At 46.5% G+C, this 19,161-nt stretch overlaps 1 pseudogene across 1 annotated transcript in view; it reads right to left on the bottom strand.

The window, feature by feature from the left end:
• Positions 1–12,297: 12,297 nt before the first annotated feature.
• Positions 12,298–19,161, bottom strand: part of LOC310865664 (homeobox protein Meis1-like) — a 53,613-nt pseudogene continuing 46,749 nt past the window's right edge. The window contains exons 9-10 of the transcript XR_014571062.1: positions 13,104–13,249; positions 12,298–12,435 (exon numbers count right to left, since the gene is read on the bottom strand). The product of XR_014571062.1 is annotated as a homeobox protein Meis1-like (transcript). The remainder of the gene's footprint in view (positions 12,436–13,103; positions 13,250–19,161) is intronic.

Below are 19,161 nucleotides of genomic sequence, written 5' to 3'. Positions count from 1 at the left end.
CATTAAAGCATGCAAATGTATGTATGCGCACACACACACACACACACAGGCCACTACCTCCTCTCCATGGGCACCTTGGATCAGCTGGCAGAGTGTAAACACAGCACCAGCATGCCCCATGCCACCCACACCACCTGCCTCTGGTAACATCACACCACAAGGCAACATGGTCAAATAAAAATGTGTGTGCGTGTGTGTGTGTGTGTGTGTGTGTGTGTGTGTGTGTGTGTGTGTGTGTGTGTGTGTGTGTGTGAGATTAATTTTTTATCTATTTGTATGTGTTGTTATACTGTACATTTGTTTGTTTTGGCTTATATAATGTGACAGCTGAGATGTGGAAATATGATGGCCTTTTGGCAGCATTTGGTTCAGAACTTGTGCTCTGTTGTTCTGTGTATTGGGAGATGGGGGGGGGGGGAGAGAGAGAGAGAGAGAGAGAGAGAGAGAGAGAGAGAGAGAGAGTACAGAGCTCATGGTTGAATGAGCTCTGTAGTGGGAGGAACCGGATTGATGAATTAGTTCAGCCAACGTTCAAACTGATCACAATGAAGCCAGAACCACAGCACATCATGTGCACACACACACACACACACACACACACACACACACACACACACACACACACACACACACACACACACACACACACACACACACACACACACACACACACACACACACACACACACACACAGTATCTAGGGCAGACTGAGCTGCAACTGCTGTAAGTAAAAGGTATTGAGCTGCTGACTTCAGCCAGAAAATATCCCACAATCCTCTGGGTCACCAAACACAGCGCTAATAGCTAACGGCTAACAGCTAGCACTAATAGCTAGCACTAATGTGATGTTGCACTCGGCGGCGTTAATATTTCACCAGCTGAAGCGCATTATGCTGCTGCATTAGCCCGCCGTGTTGCTCCTTTCAAATGAACTAGGCGTGCCAATTCTGATGCTACACTCCACTGGAAGGCAGCGCTACGCTATGTGATCCTAGCTAAAGGCTAAGCATTGGAAATGCATGGACACCACAGACACTATGGCAGCATTCTGCCCTTTGCATATCAGACACACACGCATGCGTGCGTGCATGTGTGTGTGTGTGTGCGCGCGTGCGCATGTGTGTGTGTGTAAAGCTTTCCCTTGGGATTTGCAGATTGGCGGGTTGAAAAACATGGGGGATTTCACACATCCAGGTTCCTGGGCCCCTGCCCACTAGAGGCAGCCATCTCTCTCTCTCTCTATCTACTATTTATCACATCACATTGATAATGAAAAATAGGAATGTTGTGAGACACGACTCCAGTGTGAGGTCATCAATCATTGTGCTGTCCAACATCATGAATGTCTCAGCTAGGAAACCACACTGTCTCACTGTCCATCAGCTAGGAAACCACACTGTCTCACTGTCTATCAGCTAGGAAACCACACTGTCTCACTGTCCCCCAGCTAGGAAACCACACTGTATCACTGTCCCCCAGCTAGGAAACCACACTGTCTTGACTGTCTACCAGCTATAGGAAACCACACTGTATCACTGTCCCCCAGCTAGGAAACCACACTGTCTGACTGTCTACCAGCTATAGGAAACCACACTGTCTGGCTGTCTACCAGCTATAGGAAACCACACTGTCTGACTGTCTACCAGCTATAGGAAACCACACTGTCTGGCTGTCTACCAGCTATAGGAAACCACACTGTCTGGCTGTCTACCAGCTATAGGAAACCACACTGTCTCACTGATCATCAGCTATAGGAAACCACACTGTCTGACTGTCTACCAGCTATAGGAAACCACACTATCTCACTGATCATCAGCTATAGGAAACCACACTGTCTCACTGATCATCAGCTATAGGAAACCACACTGTCTGACTGTCTACCAGCTAGGAAACCACACTATCTCACTGATCATCAGCTATAGGAAACCACACTGTCTCACTGTCTACCAGCTAGGAAACCACACTATCTCTGCTGCCTCACTGCACGTGGGCTAAAACACAGGGCATAAATGTGTTAGGGGTGTGACCAGCTCAATTCTGTCAAGCTAAACAGCGCTATCTGGGTTCAAAGCTCTGCACAAGACATACTGTAAGGGTTCTATTTAGTCTGTGAATTATTCATGGCTGTGTCTTGGGCATAACATACATTAGTGTCTTCTGCCGTTCCCTTTAAGAGCTCGGTTTGTTTTTCTCACCATCACAAACACTTCCACAATCTTGAATGCCTCTGTATTATGATATTTATAATGAAACACTTTTTACCCTTTGTAATAGTTCTGTGCGCTCCATATACACACACTAAGAACTACAGGTCCCATTAGGTTGAATGGGAAGTGATGTAGGACTGTGTGTGTGTGTGTGTGTGTGTGTGTGTGTGTGTGTGTGTGTGTGTGTGTGTGTGTGCGCGCGCGTGTGTGTCTGATCCCAGTCAAGGGGCGGACAGAATGTTTCCTTGAGAACGTGAGAATTTTACAAAGCTTCAAGGTCGGTCAGTAGCACTGCAAGGAATCACCAGTTGCCAGACCCCCCCCCCCCCCACACACACACACACACACACACACACACACACACATCTGGGGTTTGTGCTGTGGCAGCCATGTTGGAAAGGTTGAGAGGTGATGTGAATTAAAAGTTAACGGCCCTTCAGGGTCGTTACAGAGAGGAGGGCAAACCAACGCAAGAAGAGAAGAAAAGGAGAACATGGAATAAAGGGGTTGAAAGGAGAAAAAACAGAAAGGTGACACAACCATTGGATGCAGGAGTCCACTGGTCCTTCCATCTCGGCATGCGTCCACTCAATGTATTCCATCAGTCTATCCAGCAATCTATCCACCCGCCACTCCATTGTTCCATCAATCACTGCATCCATCCATCTATCAATCCATCCATTCCTCCATCCATCTATCCCTCTATCCATCCCTCCCTCCAACCATCTGTCCATCCATCCCTCTATCAGTCCATCCATTCCTCCATCCATCTATCCATCCATCCCTCTATCCATCCCTCCCTCCAACCATCTATCCATCCATCCCTCTATCAATCCATCCATTCCTCCATCCATCTATCCATCCATCCATCCATCATGACCCAGATGTCCTTTCACAGCGGTATGTCAGGAGGTTTGGCCTCCGTCTGTCTCGTCCATACGGACTCAACCATTACAACCCCCCCCCCCCCCCCCCCCCTCCGGCTCTACCACCAGATGGACCAGCCCGATCCCACTTAATATAACCATAACCACGCATGTGTACATGTGTACATGTGTACATGTGTACATGTGTACACGCTCGTCTGCTGCACTATATAAAACAAACACACACGCAAACGTACACGTCACGTGCGAACGTTACACGTCTGTTAGTTGGTGTAAACAACAGGAGGTGCGTGCACGTGTGCGTGCGAGTGTGTATATCTGTATGGGGACTTGAGGGGGGGGGGGGTCTAGGGGTCAGTCCACAAAGAGAAACCCCCCCCCCCAAAAAAAGAGAGCTGTCTGCCTCTGGTCCCTGGGGCCTGTCAAGAGGGATAATTGATGATGTTTTCATTACAAGGTGTGGGGTAATGTGGGGGAGCATGTGTGCATGTGCGTGTGTGTGCACGTATGTGCGTGTGCGTGCGTGCTGGGGGTAGATTGACTCAGCTGCCGTGTCTTTGACACCAAGCACTAGAATGATGGGTATATAAGGACAAGCCATCGGTTCAAAAAGTCTCCTCTATAGCTCTCGCATGCACACACGCGCGCGCGCACGCACGTGCCCACACGCACACACACACACACACACACACACACACACACACACACACACACACACACACACACACACACACACACACACACACACACACACACACACACACACACACACACACACACACACACACACACACACACAAACCCTGAGAAAAAACTAAATAAAAAATGAATCTCTCAGAGAACAAACTAAGTTGTTGTCCTAGCTGTCTCCGTCTGTCCGTCTGTCTGTCTGTGTGTCTGTGTGTCTGCTGGATGAGGGCGTGACGCCAGGCCGCTGGCAGTGCCGTCGGCTCCGTCTATGAGGTCTGATGTCCTGTTTTTAATGCGGTGGCGCCTCGGATTCGGGCTCTTCCCACTTCCATTGAATTAAGTGCTAATCGGAGGCATGAGGCCACGCGGCGGGCCACCCAATCGCATTACGATGCCAGGGCGGACATTACGGTCCGTTTATGAATGAAAAGGTTGACAAACGCAGGTTATTAAAGGAAGTCAGCTGAGGGCGTTTTTTCGGGAGCTCCTGTTTGTTGTTCGCTTTCATTTGTTTTGCTTTTAACCACATGAATCCTGGCGTTCCTATCTTCTAATCTGTTGGGGGGGAGGGGGGCATCTATATATCAGGTCTCTAAGATCGGCCACAAGGTTGTAGATCAGCTGTTTTTGGTGTAGGAAGAAGAAAGGAAAATAATAAGAAAGTATATGCAGGTCTAAGTGCTTAAAGCACACTGTCATCTCTGTAAATAATAAAATAATCAGCTTGATTGTACTTTTTGGGTGACTGGATGGTCAGACGAACACCCTTCATGGGTGGGGTGGGGTGGGGTGGGTGGGTGGTTGGGGGGGGGGGGGGTGAAGCAGGGTCATGCTGTAGCGGTTGACCAATGAGAAGCCGGTTGGGTGTGGATGGGCACGGCGGTAGGCCTGTTGTTGTTGTTGTCCATGAGAGCGATGACATGTACGGAGCTCTGCTAATAAACAGCAGCCTGGCCTGAACTATGACCTCCCCCAAAGTTTTTTTTTCTTTTTTTGTGTGTGTGTGTGTGTGTGTGTGTGTGTGTGTGTTTTGTTTCACCTTCGTGTGTGTGTGTGTGTGTGTGTGTGTGTGTGTGTGTGTGTGTGTGTGTGTCTACTTGCAAACAACCAAACACACATATGTAAAACAGCAATTTACACAAGCCACACAGTTTTCCAACAATTGGACAATCAAGGTATTTTCATGTCCATCCCATTCTATTCTAGTCTATTCTAGTCCTGTTGTGGGCTGTACTTACTGTATGTCCCATTCCCATATACAACCCTAACCACCAGTATTTAGGGAAAACTCATGTAGACCTATCCCTCAACTATAAGCATCCCCCCCCCCCCCCCCCATATTCCACACAGTCACAGGCTTTAGCGGAAAGGTTCTCGAGCTAATTGACTGAAAAAGGAACCAAATGGACCCGTATATGGGTCTGTAACTACGACCGGTCCATTTCGTATAAAGTTGGACAGTGTTCGGGAGTTACATTACAATACTTCACAGATCTAGATTTGGAGTCCCGGAGATTTTCTTCTTTTAAGTATCAACCAGAGGCCCAACTGTGGCCCAACTAATGCACATCAAACTGGAGTCCTTGAAATGAAACCGTTTGAGAAACACTGGTCCGGTGTGACCACATCCACAGTACCACTGATGCGGGGTCCCTGGCCTCCCCAGCGCCTCAGCCAGGCGCAGAAATGAATTATATCGGTTTTCACACCTGTTTCTGCTCAAAATATCCCCCCCCCACACACACACACACACACACACACACACACACACACACACACACACACACACACCAGCAACCAAAAACACACCCAGCACCACCAACCCTGTATGCCGGTGTGTGTTAAAATGTTTCCAGGAGGGCCAAAACGTGCCCGCCCCTGCTCCCCCAGCCCTGGTACTGTACATCTGTGGCGCGCGAGCAGCCAAATTGCACTCTAATTGTATTAACGGGGGGATTATGCCTCCCAGTTGTTTTTTTTTTTCTTCTTATATTTTATATTCTCTCTCTGTGCTTTTTTACACGTTCTGAGGGGAGGAGGTGAAAAAAAGGGGCTCGCTGAGGGTTTGTGGTTTTGGCTTTTTCTCGTAGCTTGATTTTTTTACGAGCTGCTATCGCAGCTCCCCTTCATTACACTGGATCTGTGTACAAATAGGAGAGGACCAGAGCCAGCGGGAGAGAGCCAACATGCTCATTTGTGTGTGTGTGTGTGTGTGTGTGTGTGTGTGTGTGTGTGTTGGAGTGTGAGTAGGTGTGTGTACAGTACGTATGTATATACTGTGGAAAAAAGAAAAAATATATTAATATACTTCAAGCACCACACCCTCTGCCCTCCCTTTTTGTGCACTCTCGTACCCAGTAAACTGCTAAGTGTTAATTTAACTCATTGCGTTACCAGTGCATAAATTAAAATCCTGAGTGATAAATCCTGTGTACACCGTGATTTATTTATCGTCCGAAAATAGCCATGCAGGCTCACGTGTTGAATTGACACACACACACACACACACACACACACACACACACACACACACACACACCCACACCCACACCCACACACACACACACACACGGTGTGGCAACAATCTACAAAGGTGGGGGGGGGGGGGGGGCGGGTGGATTCCATCTAATTACTCTATCACATAATTTCACAAATTGGCTTTTCATATGGGAGCGGGGGAGAGCGCTAGGGATTAGAGGCCTGAGCTTTCATTTACTACTCATTTCTTGTTAAATTAAACAAGAAAATACCATTTGTGCAAAAAGAGGGTGAACACCAGGGGGGTTAACAAAGGAGAGGAGGGGGGGGGGGGTGGATTCCAACAACACAATAGGACAGACAGAGCATAATGATAAGTGGTCGTTAGTTCTTCTTCAGAGGCTCTGTTGTTTTAAAAGCCGCAAATATGCACTGGCCTCCAAGTTTGGTTTAGGTTTTAATGCCTGCTATTGCATGCCATAAAGTGTAATAAATGTAAATAATAATAAGTAATAAGTAATAATAACTAGAAAAGTAAAAAAATGTGTGTGGTTGCTGCAGTCGCTTACATAGGCCCCTCCCTAATTTGAAATTTCTTTATAAACGATTGTAAAACATAGATTGGTTACGTAACCAACAACAGCCAATTACCGGTAGCTACACACGTTATGCAAAGCTCGGCCAATCACAGCAGAAGTTAGGTAGGTTACTCCGGAAAAGGGAAAATAAGAAAGTGTGACAATAACTATAGTCTGTTTGCCCTTTGGGCAACCACACTAATAATATATTTATATATACTGTATATATTTATTATTTTTACATCACACCCGTGTGAAGTGAGGGGCGCACTTATCATTCATACATCGTATTCCGTGCTCAGCCAATCAAATCATAACAAATGTCATTCTGGCCAATCACAAAGCGTCTTCACTTTTCTGTCCTCACAGAAAAGTGTCCTCAATGAAAGGTGGGCATAGGAGGGGCTAGAGTGCCCCTCAAAAATAAAAAATAAATCACACCGTGTGAACTGAGGGGCGCTCTTATCATCATACATCATCTCATTCCGGCCAATCAGACTTTGCGTCCTCACCTTCGTCACCTTACGCAATGTTTGTGTTTTTAGGCATTTAAGGTTTGTGTTAGGACAAAATGTGGGTTACACACACCAAAAGCTGGACATAGGAGGAGCTATCGCTCCTCAAAAACTAAATATGCAACACCTCTATTAAACCGTCCAGGACAGACTGAAAGTAGTTTAGGGATAAGGGGTAAGAAAAGCACTGGTAAAAATAGGGCCTCTGGTGACCACAGCTTTTAACCATTATTTAAACGTTAGCTGTTGAATAATAGCAGATCTACAAGCTCATAGCACGGCACCGAGTGCCACGCTACAAGCTTGTAGATCTGATATTTTTGAAAAATCATGAAAACGTGTGCAAATCTTCTGGGGGGTCCCTGGAACAACATATTTTCCGATGGGGGACGGTGGCCAAATACATATAATTTTAGGAGTCCTTGACATGAAATAGTTTGAGAACCACTGATATAGAAACATATGTTTAAAAAAAAAAAAAAAGATTTAGAAGACATTTATAGAATCGACCTCAGGTCTAAATGGGTTCACTGCATTGCAGAACGAATGCAATCACGGTCCGTCATATTGGGACGGTGATGTGATTTCCACATCGACACTACGTGGCACCCCTCTGCTCCAATTGACACCCGGCTCCCATTGGCGGGCGTCGGGGCCTATCGAGTCTTTTGGCCTGTCCAAGTCGGCCGGGCCGAAGCCTTGTGATGCACTTGACCCGCGCTGATGCTGTCAACAAGCTTACGAGGACGGTGAGGTCATTGGGCGTGTTGGGAGAGAAGTCAGCCAGCCGTGGTGCGTGTGTCCTCATCATCCCAGAATGCACTACTATGGCCCCTCTGTCCATGTTCTATGCTTCTGCATTACTATGCCTCGTTACCTATACTGTATGCTGTGTGTGCAAAGAACTTTGATCTGGATTGAAAAGTGCTATGAAAAATATAGTTCATAGTAACTTTTCTATACCTTTACTCTCTGATGGTTTTTCTACACGCAGCGAAATCTGCGTCTTACACTTTTCCTTTTAAACTGTCAAAGTTAAATTAACACGGTGGATTGTCATTTGAGGGACACAAGAATGTTCGCTACAACCATTTACGTACATGGCACTGTGGCTTCCACCCTCGAGAATTCAGCAATTTCCCAGTCAGCGCAACAACGGAACACCGCAAAAACGTCCCCAGCGATGACAACAGTGTCTCCAAAACACATTTCCAAAACAGGCCCGAGTGACGTCACCATTGTCGCACATGCAGCGTTAATATCTAACATCCTTGTGTGGTGTACTCGCTCATCGTCCCTGTGGATTCTCTGTGTTCCTCCCCTCTGCACTGAGTCCTGCCGTCTCCTCCACCTCCATACAGTCCCTCTGCACTGAGTCCTGCAGTCTCCTCCACTTCCATACAGTCCTTCCAGTCTCCACACTATCTCCACCACTGGTTCCCAAACACTGGGTCACGGACAGATTTTTATAGGTCCTGTTATGTTTTGATTCCTACATTTTCATGATTTAAAAACAAAATGTAATGATTTTTTTTTCAGTAATTTCATGAAGAAATAAAATGCTATTTTCACTAGTTTGGTCCCGGGCACACAAGTGTGATTTGTGGAAATCTAATTGTATTTAAAATGTCCACCTATAACATCAAAACTGTAACATGTAAATACATATAAAGTACATTCATATTTAATGTACAGTACCTATATAATTTGCCTTCGTATTGGCAAAGGAGTTCAAACTAAGTACTGATATCGTAAAAGTAATTCAGAACTTTTTGTATAGTTATATATTATGTGTGCTTGTCACACAGGCCCGACACACATCTGGCACACCGTTTTGGAACCACTGTTTTATTGCATTGCATTGTATTCTAACCCATTCTGAACGGGCACCCATTTTGGTGTCAGCATCATGTTATGCTTTAGCTATTTAAAAATAGCAGATCTACAAGCTCATATCGCGCCACCGAGTGGCGCGATACGAGCTTGTAGGTCTGCTATTTTTGAAAAATCGAAGAGAGACTGACATTTTTAGAATCTGATCTCAGGTCAGAATGGGTTCATCAGACCAGTGTGTGTCCGGCGGAAACCTCGTATGAATCTGATCTCAGGTCAGAATGGGCTAATCTAGATTGACAGTTTATATTTCTCCTGTGTACAGCCATCTCAGCCATTTGTACCTCAGAGAACGCCCACTTGTAACCAAATGGGGTCCATTTGGCTACATTTGCACACTCTCTGTTTGAAATGGAACACTTGGGATTTTACCGTGTGCGCAGCATCTGTACAGTATATGAATGCATGCATACTACAGTTGCATCACGTGTCTCTAATCGGCGTGTGTGGCGTCTATCTCCAAAAGGCCAGGCTCTCGCTGCACGTTTCAAACAGAAAGCAGCTGACGTACGGTACTGTATGTGTGTACTGTATCGTGGATCGGAGGAGAATACAGTAGAGCACGCACATGCACGGACTAAACGCCAGGTGCCGAGCCGAGGTTTATAGTAGAAACTGGAAAAAGCTTAAAATATGTATTCATTAAAGTTCCTTAACACCATATAGTGGACGTGACGTTTGGAGCCTCGCAGCTCTGCATCAGACGGTGTAGCAGAGCTCATGGCTCTCTCTGTGTGGTCAGACCAACACCGGCTGAAAGGCACATGTGGGCTGTTTGAAGCCTCTCCCACAGCCTCTATCATCCATCCATCCATCCATCCGTCCATCCGTCCGTCCGTCCATCCCTCCATCCATCCATCCATCCATCCATCCGTCCATCCATCCATCCATCCATCCATCCATCCATCCATCCATCCATCCATCCATCCATCTGCCTGCTCATGTGGGCCATCATCCATCCGTCCTCGTCTCTACCTCTTGGTCTCACTCATTGCATTTTCTTAACATTTACATCCCTCCACTCCCGTTCACTTTCCTATCCTTTTCCTCTCCCCACCTCGCCTCAGTCCCCCCCCCCCCCCCCCATCTTAAGCCCTTCCCTCTGTTTGAGATCCAACGTCACCGAAGCCTAAACACAACCAAGGTGTACTACAAAACTGAAAGTGTGTTACTGTGTGTGTGTGTGTGTGTGTGTGTGTGTGTGTCTGGGTGTGTGTCTTCTGTGTGTGCAGAAGAGGAGTGTGTGGCCTGAAGTTCCACATTCAGGATGTGTACATCGTTCAAACACCTTTCCTGTAAGGCTTCGAAAGCCCGGGAGGGGGTGAGGTGGGGGTCGTTGTGGGGCTACGTCATCCAGTTCTCTGTGTGTGTTTTGAGTTTAGGTGTAGCGCGGCTTGGAAAAGAGGCCGTTTCTAAGAGGCGGCACAGAGTCTACGTGTGTGTGTGTGTGTGTGTGTGTGTGTGTGTGTGTGTGTGTGTGTGTGTGTGTGTGTGTGGGCAGGTGCATATATAGCCATAGAGTGATATGTCTGAATTTACACTTAAGTCCATCGGGGATCTAATTATAAACTCATTATCTCATATGTAGGACTGACAGAATCAGAATCAATCTAATATGCGCCTTCAAACCTGGAATGTCTAATATGGATCACTGTTTTACACGAACAGATGACATTTACTCAGGTTACTGTCACTTCCAATTACATTTAACACCTGTTCTGTATTCCTTAAATTGCAGAAATTATATATATTTTTTAAAATCATTCCGTTTCACACTTTTCCCTCGGCTGCAGAAACAATTGAATCCCCCCCCCCCCCCCGCTCGCCCATCTGGAACTAATAACCTTCCATCTATGCCATCTCATCCCATTGAAGAATTTGCATGCATTTCTGTTCGTATGCATTTCCTGTAAACTGCCATTGCGCTTCCCCGTGCATGACATATGTTGCAGCGCACACAAAGAGCGAGGTGTGACTTGATTTTACTCCCCGCTGATTTATTGGAGATAAGTGCACGTGTGACGCCGGCGCATCAGGATCGCATTGCCTCTGCGGTGAGAGGGAGAAGAGGAAGTGAGAAGTAGTGAGACTGCTGCTGTACCACTTCAATACAACCCCAGCAGTGGTGGGAAAAGTACTCACACGTTGTGAAAGTATCAATACTGCAAAGTAAAACTATAGTCCGTTACAAGTAAAGGTCCAGAATTAAAAAATTACTTGAGTAAAAGTACAAAAGCGTTGGTATCTAAATGTACTTAAAATACCAAAAGTAGAATGCAGAATGTCCCATTTCAAGTTTTCAAATGTATTAAAAATATTTTGAAAATAGCAGATCTACAAGCTCACAATGCTTGTCGATCTGAAGTAGTTCTACAAAGTTTTCCCACTGTCATCCACTTGAGTTAGAATTATTATTGGAGTGCCGTGATGTTTGTACTTTTTCTGTCTATGGAGTTAACATTACTTTAATAGACCCCCAGGGGTGGTTAGAATAATAATCTTAGGTTTCTTCCTGAAAACTTTGAGTCAAAAGGCCCATCGAAATGACAGTGACATCACAATATCATCCCCTCCCCTAACCTCTCCCCCTTTATCATACGACACCCGTGGGTGTGGCTTCAGTTCAGGTGAATCACCACCCACCTGGAAACCAGGTATACATAATGAACTGGTGGGTGTGTCTTTCTCCTAGTGAAGTCAGAGTACCTGATGATCAGTTTTTTGGGAGAAAAAAATCACGGCATCTTTAAAATTATTATCTTCTGTTCTAGGTGTGGAAGGCCCTTTAACTCTCATCTTCAACGGTCACCATGGTCAGGAACAGTGCCCACAAGTCGTGTCAAAGCTATTTTCCCACGCTTGCTTTTTTCCAAAAAACTCACAACAACACTCTCGATACTGCCACAAGCATGCACAGAATAGTGCTGGTATTCTCGCCGATAAGTCAAGGGTAAAGTTAAAAAACCACAGGCCTTCGCGGAATCCCAGTCGCCTGATAAATAATGACAGATTGGTTTTTAATAATGTTCATCTATCTATGTGCGGCATTTATGGCCGACGGCGTGTTTCTCGGGCTTCAAGCTTATTCGGTTTCACCAGGCGAGGAGTGAGAGCGCAGCGCTGGAGAGAGATGGCCGGTAGATTACACAGAGCCCACTCTTTGATGTGTCCCGCCGGCCGTGCGAGCTGGGAGGAATTGTATAGATGAGAAGGGAGCTGGTGGTGTGTGTGAGTGTGTCTGTGTGTGTGCGTGTGTGTATGTGTGTGTGTGTGTGTGTGTGCGTGCGTGCATGCATGCGTATAGAAGTCTGTGTGAGTAAAGCCCAACTTATACTTGCCGAAAATGACTGGTTCTCAGTAAGCAACAGCGCCATGTGACAAAATATATACTGTATATTGTATACTGTATATCCATCTATTGTATATTGTGTGTGTGTGTGTGTGTGTGTGTGTGTGTGCCTGTGTGTGTGTGTGTGTGTGTGTGTGTGTGTGTGTGTGTGTGTGTGTGTGTGTGTGTGTGTGTGTGTGTGTGTGTGTGTGTGTGTGTGTGCGTGCGTGTGTGTGTGTGCCAGAGAGCGAGAGAGAGCCTATGGCTCAGACCGATCACACACATACACACACACACGTGTGACCCGGAAGTAATTAGACTCACATGGATAAAAGCGATCTCACGACTGGAAGACTGAAATAACTAATAACCAAAAATAGGCCATTATATCTACAAGCTTTGTATCTCGTAGATAATCTATTTTCGGTGCAGGACACACTTCTATAGAAGACATGCTGACTTCTACGGAATCCAAATGACTGGAATCAGTCGTGGCGACGAGAACTTTTGAATCCATGAGACTCACTGTTAGATGCTGGAAGAGCCAGGCCCTCATGATGTTGGTGGCCACCTTGGGAAAGATGCCTCGCTTCTTGTTGCGTTTCTTCTCCTTGTCGGGGTCGTCGTCGTCCCCCGTGCTGGGCGAGGCCACGCTGTTGTCCAGGCCGTCACCTGATGTGTCACGTGATGGGAGGAAGGGGGGGGGGGAGAAAAAAAGAGCGGGAGATTAGACGCCGCCGTTTGTTTGTTTGTTTACTTTCCGGAGCGGTTCATGTGCCTCTGCGTTTCAAAGGGAATAAATATGATTTCCAAAGGAATTCAAGGGGGGCTTTGTACGCGCAGACATTAAGGCTATAGAAGCACAACAATGGGGGGGAAGGGGGGTGCAGAGAATGGCTAGAAACCTGCAGCACCAGAGAAATCCCATTCAATTTTTAATCCTTTTATTTTATTTTTTATTTTATAAATAACCCTGCCTTTCATTTTCGATTCCCCCACTGCTGCCGAAAACACGGCGAGCTCTGGCATCTCGTCGAGAGAGAGCGGCGGGGGGAAGAGGAAGCACAAAGGACTTGTAAGGTCGCATTTCCCCACTCTCCCATCCCAGCCCGCGCAGAATTGAAAATGACAGAGGGATTTAAGTCTCTATTATCCTGAGGGGGAAATAGTTATTGAAGCGTCAACCCCGTCGCTTTACGCCGTTTTACCTGGGGTGGAAGAGTTACACAGTGCTACAAAAGGGGAGGTTAAGAGCATCGGGTGGGGGGGGGGGGTCAGCAAAGGAAAAGGCGGTGCGGGGGGGGGGGGGGGGGGGTGCTTGGAGTCGGAGACACAAACAGCGCTAACAAAGCTAGCTGCTTTTCATAACAATGCCATTCGGCGGGTGCTTACAGCAACCTGTAGGGCTTCGATAAGGCTCTATTTGAGGCCGTCTAACCTCACCTAAGGGAAACACTGAGACAGCTTAGTGTGTTTGAGCACCGAGGGGGGGGGGATGGGGGGGTGAACGCAAAAGGCAAAAAGATGCTCCGAGGAGGCCTTTTCTCTGCCTGTCGCTCTCACTCTCCCCCGCTGCATTGAAAGACGGAACACAGCATATACACACAGCACCCGTTTTCAAAACTCCCAATTATACTGTACGCTTTCTGCCTGGCTCCAATGAAGAGAACCCCCCCTCTCTCAGACACTACCACCACCATTTAAGGTCATGCAAAGCTCTAATTGTTATTATCATTATTCAAAAACCTAGCCCTTTTTCCCAAAGAGCCAGCCGGTCTTTGGGGGAAAAAAACGATAATAAATGAAACATGAAGCGAGGTAAACAAGTGGCAGCCCCTCAACGCTGGAAATTTCAATGGCACGATAACTCACTTTTGTCCCCCGCGCCTCGCTCAGCTGGCAAGACGTGGGAAGGATAGGCGTGTGGGGGGGTGGGAGGGGGGGCTGCTAAAGCAGCGCTCAGAATTGGATCCAGTTATTTATTGATTACACACAAAGCACTTCTAAAGCTGCTGGGTCTATTCAGTGCGTCGGGACTGGAAAACTGCGTTTGGAGCAGCCTTTTCCGCTACCTCGGTTAACTCGCAGAGGGCGACACCCAGCACCTAGCTACACCTAAGCCCCGATTCATCGATAATTAATGGGGATGTTGGCGCTAATCCGGTTGGAGATGACTTTTTTCCAGCCTGCCGCATCAATGGAATAATCAAGGGTCTAAAACCCAGGCCTTTGCTCCCCATTACCTCAGGCAAAAGAATTCCTGAAAGCATGCCTGGAGGGCACCTGAATTATATACACCATTAGTAGAGAGGCAGCCTCTCTCCAATCCATATGAAACATTCCTGGATGGATCTCTCTCTCCATCTCTCAATCCCTCTCTCTCTCTCTCATTTCTCGGTTTTCCTTTCTCCCTCTGACTTTTCTCCCCATCTCTACCTCTTCTTCCTCATCTCTCTCTCTCTCCCACCATCTCTGTCTCTCTGACTCGGCTGGCAGAAGGAGATGCATATGCAGACATATTGAAGGCTTTTTAATGAAGCAGCCACTCTGTGAAGTGGTGAGGGTAGGAATGAACGACGGCCGCGCAAGCACACGCGCACACACACACACACACACACACACACACACACACACACACACGTGTGCACATAAACATTCACACATAATACGTATATATACGTTAACGTGCACACACACTGAGACCAAGACACACAGAGCCTTTCACAAGTCAAACGCACATGCTCAGAACCCTTTGCCAGCTGTATACGTGCACAGCCACGTTGCTAATGTCCCTGCCCCACCCCCACACCGGCATAAAAACACACTCACATGGCTAGTTTCAATTACATCATTAGGCCCAGACCAACGCAGCCGGGGCTTAACGAGTCCGTTACTCCTGCCTACTGTTTCAGGGCTAAACACAGCCCACTCTGTACAGCAGGGCTTCTCAGTGGGGTCCGGCCGGGGACTCCCAGGGTAGAACAATCAGAATATAAAATGGTATGTCTGAGTTATATTAAAGACCGATTAGAAATAAAGGTCCTGTACCGGTGTCAGAAATGTAACCAAACTGTATTGCAGAACATAAGGAAAACACAAAACTGTTGCTTTTGAAATTAAGTTGCAATATCTTTATCTGTCTTAAACATGGTCAAACAAAACAATAATTCAATTCAATTGAACAATGAATGGGTTTCAAAGTACAAATGTAAAAAAAAATAATCCAATCTCCGATGTTTTCACCCGATGAAAATGGGAAAAAGTATATTCCTCACCCAACTTTCAAGTCAGGAGGCCACAGCAGGTTCCCCTTTGTCCAAAAGCTCTGAATGGATTCAGAACTAATCCCTCAGAACTGTTCTTTGACCAAACTTTTCTTCTTCAGATCTCAATGTTTTCCGGCCCTACCACTCTGTGGTTTATCAATTTTTGATTATGTTTTAGTATTGCCTTAGAAGAGTCTCTTTTCACAAATCACTACCAAGCACTTTTTAATACCTAAAATGGACCTGGCCGCCTCACTCCCTGTACTTTTTCTAGCTGTTCCTGGTACCTCACTTCCTGGAAATATTGATAACATGCCTTTTCCCCACAGCTCCATCTAAGATCAAACCTTGTCAACAGAAAATGTATGACTATGGTTTAACTACACAAAACACAACATTATTTCCGTATTCATGGGTCAAATATTCAACCATATTTTTAACGAATATATCCACTTGTTACACCATTTCTTCACACATTCATATAAAATACACGGCCACGGCCAATTAAATAATAATTTGGGGGTCCTTGATATGAAAACGTTTGAGAACCGCTGCTCTAAAGGGCTTGATAAAGTTCATTGTGCGTGGTGTCTGCGAGGTGTTGAGCTTGTAGATCGGCTATCTACGCGCAACACAGGCACCCGACAGAGTATAAATCCAGCCTATACGGCCTGCCTCTCTCTTTCTCACCTCACTCACTCTGTTTTTCTACACCTCCCGCAATCTCTCGCACTCTCTCCATCTCTTTTACTCTCCGTTTCCGTCCATCCCACCCCCTCCATCTCTATTTTATTCACTCTGTGTGTGTGTGTGTGTGTGTGTGTGTGTGTGTGTGTGTGTGTGTGTGTGTGTGTGTGTGTGTGTGTGTGTGTGTGTGCGCGCGCGTGTGTGTGTGTGTGTGTGCGTTGGAGGCAGAGGGGAGAGCAGAGCAGAGCTGTAATCTTAGACCAGATTTTCATTGGAAGCAAATGCTTTCAATCCGGTGTAAAGACCAGCTCATGTTCAGCAAAGCCTACAATAACAAACCCAGGGGCTCGTCCCATGTGAGTTGGGAAAACAGAAGCAAACGCCAGGAGTACCAGGACCGTCTGTGTGTGTGTGTGTGTGTGTGTGTGTGTGTGTGTGTGTGTGTGTGTGTGTGTGTGTGTGTGTGTGTGTGAATGAGTGAGTTTGAGCGTGAGTGACTGAGTGACTGAGCTAGTGAGCGAGTGAGTGAGCTTGTGCGAGAGAGAGAGATAGAGGGGGGGGAGAGAGAGAGAGAGAGAGAGAGAGAGAGAGAGAGAGAGAGAGAGAGAGAGAGAGAGAGAGAGAGAGATAGAGAGAGAGAGAAAGAGAGAGAGAGAGAGAGCCAGACCCATGAGAGGTGAGAAATACTGAGCAGAGGGGAGAGATGGGAAATGAGAGAAGGGGAGTGTGAGAAAAATGAGACAGGAAGCAGAGAAAGAGAGAGAGCGAGAAAGAGAGAGAGAGAGAGAGAGAGAGAGAGAGAGAGAGAGAGAGAGAGAGCAAGAGAGAGAGAGAGAGAGAGAGAGAGAGAGAGAGAGAGAGAGAGAGAGAGAGAGAGAGAGATTGAGCATAGAAAAGAGTGGAAGGAGAGCAACTAAAATATTAAATATCTTTTCTTTCTTTATTTTATTTTACTGATGAAAGCATCAAATCAAATTCATTGTTCAAACACATTAAAGTCATGACGTCTCCCTGCCATAATACTCCTACCAAAGACTGTAAATCCTGTGTCTGATGTGTGTGGGAGAAGGCGTCTGGGGGCATCAATTTGATCAGAATTTCCATTTTGCTGCAATTTGATCCCAATTGTATCAACAAGGTCTGGGGTCTAATTTCTGTCTTTCACAAATCTCCACTTAGTGAGGAGAGGAGAGGAGAGGAGAAGAGAAGAGAAGAGAAGAGAAGAGAAGAGAAGAGAAGAGAAGAGAAGAGAAGAGAAGAGAAGAGAAGAGAAGAGAAGAGAAGAGAAGAGAAGAGAAGAGAAGAGAAGAGAAGAGAAGAGAAGAGAAGAGAAGAGAGGTGCTGGAGCGTGTCTCTGGCGGCCATATTGGGGAAATGTCAGTGGTGTTACCTCAGCTTCCAGACAGTCAAGGAGAGAGAGAGGTAGAGGGAGAGATAGGTAGAGTGAGAGAGAGGTAGAGGGAGAGAGAGGGAGGGAGAGAGAGAGAGGGAGAGAGGGAGAGGGGCAAGGGGAAAAGAGAGACGATGGAATATTGAGTGAGAGTGGATAAAAGAGGGAGAGAGGGAGAGGTGGAGGATTGAGGCATTGAAGGAAGAGAAGATAATGGTTAGAAGAGGACACGAGTGTGAGAGAAGAGTGCTAAAACACAGCTGTTAATCGATGAGAAGTCAGTCATCCATGCACCCATGATAGACAGATGAACGCCACATAAAAGATGAAAGATAGATGTAGGCTACTGTACACACCACGACCTCCCTAATTCGGCGAAAAAGTTGTTAAATATTGAAAACATTTACCTACTTTACAATTATCTACAAACACGTCGCGATGCAACACGTTGTATGCTTGTAGATCCGCTATTTTCAAATAGCCAAAGCAGTGGTTTACTCTGAGAGCTCTTTATTATTATACATCATAATACATCATCTCATGAACAACTGAATTTATGCGATTGGTTCGCCGATTTGTTCGTCTACATATGACGTAAATTTCCCTTCATTGTCAATGGCATTTAATGTTTGTGTTGCCACAAATTTACGTCATATTTGACGTAAATAATTTCTCCTTTCATTGTCAATGGCAAATATTGAGACGTGAGTTGACAAACGCCCCTCAAGAATGGACCCATTTGGTTCAGCCAGCCAGCCAGCCAACCAGTCAGCCAGTCAGCCAGCCAGCCAACCAGTCAGCCAGCCAGCCAGTCAACCAGCCTGCCAGCCAGCCAGTCAGCAAGCCAGTCAGCCAGCCAGCCAGCCAGTCATACAGTAAGCCATTCAGTCATACAGCTAGTCACCCAGCAACCCAATGGCCATGCTGTACACAGTACAGTCAGTGCAGCTGAGCAGCCATTTGTTCTGTGACTGTTTTCCACAAGCACAGCCTCATTAAGTGCATTGGCCAGTCTGTGACCGAGGTCAGACATGCATACATGCATACCACACACACACACAGTCACACACACACACACAGTCACACACACACACACACACACACACACACACACACACACACACACACACACACACACACACACACACACACACACACACACACACACACACACACACACACACACACACACACAGGGCTAGCTGGCCTGGCTGCAGCCATCCCAACGCACCAGGACAAAC

This window comes from Protomyctophum parallelum (assembly GCF_964188405.1).
Source record: "Protomyctophum parallelum genome assembly, chromosome: 10".
Lineage (NCBI taxonomy): Eukaryota > Metazoa > Chordata > Actinopteri > Myctophiformes > Myctophidae > Protomyctophum > Protomyctophum parallelum.
The sequence above is the reverse complement of the archived record's forward strand: the minus strand, read 5'-3'. Positions and strand labels throughout refer to the sequence as shown.